This window comes from Humulus lupulus, chromosome 2 (assembly GCF_963169125.1).
Source record: "Humulus lupulus chromosome 2, drHumLupu1.1, whole genome shotgun sequence".
NCBI lineage: Eukaryota > Viridiplantae > Streptophyta > Magnoliopsida > Rosales > Cannabaceae > Humulus > Humulus lupulus.
In genome coordinates this window covers 128566695-128568693 of record NC_084794.1, presented here as the reverse complement: position 1 = coordinate 128568693, position 1999 = coordinate 128566695, and the positions used below count along the sequence as shown (strand labels likewise).

General features: G+C 39.7%; 1 non-coding gene across 1 annotated transcript; it reads right to left on the bottom strand.

Annotated features, from left to right (window-relative positions):
* Positions 1 to 621: 621 nt before the first annotated feature.
* On the bottom strand, positions 622 to 728 carry LOC133820780 (small nucleolar RNA R71). The gene has a single exon (XR_009887179.1). It is a non-coding gene; the product is annotated as a small nucleolar RNA R71 (small nucleolar RNA).
* Between the last annotated feature and the right edge of the window lie 1271 nt (positions 729 to 1999).

Here is a 1999-nt window from a genome sequence, read left to right as displayed (position 1 = left end):
TTGTAATATCAATTACATGCAATTTATTTTTCTTTATTAAGCTGAATTTGTTTGCTTGCTCTTGTGTTTTCTCAGGTGATTTACTGTATGAATGAGCAAGAAGACATTGAACTAGCTCCTATTGACCCTGAGATTGAATGAATAGTTAGAAGAAGACTAAGGGAACAACGGGCTCAAAGTCGCCTTAATATGGCTAAAGAGGTTGAAGGAGTTAAGGGTGCTAATAATGTCACTAATGCGATTGCTATGGATGATGATAGAGAGAGAACCATAAGGGAGTATGCTGCCCCCATGGTCAATGAGCTCAATTCGGGGCCTGAAATTCAAGCACCCCAATTCGAGTTAAAGCCCGTGATGTTCCAAATGTTGCAAACAGTGGGTCAATTTAGTGGGCTGCCCACTGAGGATCCGCATCTTCATCTTCGTTCATTTTTGGAGGTGAGTGATTCTTTCAAGCTACAAGGAGTGAGAGACGAGGCCCTAAGGTTGAAATTGTTCCCTTTCTCTTTAATGGATTAAGCTAAAGCTTGGCTAAACACCCTTCCTACTGACTCAGTGACTACATGGAATGAGTTGGCTGAAAAATTCTTGATAAAGTACTTTCCTCCTACCAAAAATGCCAAGTTTCGCAATGAAATCATGTCATTTCAGCAGCTGGAAGGTGAATCATTTTGTGAAGAATGGGAGAGATTCAAGGATTTATTGAGGAAGTGCCCACACCATGGGATCCCGCATTGTATACAAATGGAAACATTCTATAGTGGGCCCAATTCTTCCACTCGCATGGTGTTAGATGCTTCAGCTAATGGGGCTAATCTCTCTAAGTCCTACAATGAAGCCTATGAAATTTTGGAGAGGATAGCTAGCAACAATTATCAATGATCCAATGCTAGAGCCTCAACAAGTCGAAAAGTGACTGGTATACTTGTGGAAATGGACACACATTTGAGAGTTGCCCTTCAAATCCCGCTTCGGTTTGTTATGTGGGGAATCAAAATGCCAACTGTAATAACCCATATTCAAACTCTTATAATCCAGGGTGGAGGCAACATCCAAACATCTCATGGGGGGGGGGGGGGGGGGGGGTCAAGGAGCTAGTTCAAGCGGAGAACCAATGCAAAACAAGCCTACATATCCACCAAGGTTAAAGCATTATTTGGAAGGACCGGTGGAAAAGTGTAAATTAGTGATGGTTTTGGAACCCCTTTAAATGTGGTGTTCAACGTCTAGCTAAATGACGTTAACGACAGTGCTATAGGAGGCACTCCTATATTTTTTTTTAGTTTTTTATTATTAGTGGACAATTTTATTTAATGTTATTTTGGATTTGTAAAGTTTAGTTATTTTCATTTTATTTATTTTTAAGTATAAAAGTTTGTAAAAATCGTGAAAAAATTTGTTTTTCAATTAGTCATTGGGCCAAGTCGCGACATGGACTAGCAAGTCGCAACATTACACAAGTCAGAGAGCTATTTTAAATTCGAAGGAGGGGCAGGTCGCGACTTGGGCTTATGAGTCGCGACCCTAGGATGAAACAGAGAGCAAGGAATTTGTAAACATAGGGGTAGGCCGCGACTTGAAGATCTGAGTCGCAGTGCCTGGAAACAAGACTACTGGAGGATTTTGATGCGTGGCGCAACTTGAAGAAACTCGGTCGCGGGACGCCTGTGTCAGACAGAGGGAATTGGTTTTAAAATCATATTTTCATAGGCATATCACTCATTTTTCAAATCTTTCCATTCCCAAATAAGTTTTCTTAAGAAAAAGCTCTAAAATAAATTCCCTATTTTCTTCTATTTCAAATTCCTTTAACCCATCTTCCTCATTTCTAATTCCTACTCCAAATGAATTTCTCTCTTCTTTTCTTTTATTTACCCTTACCCTAATTTTTGTTTATATTGGTGCTAATTGAAGAATTGAACGAGATTCAAGAGTGGGCACACATTCAGATTTCAAGGCTAGTAAGTTTCCTCTTTTCGAAGTTTTCTTTGAAGTGACT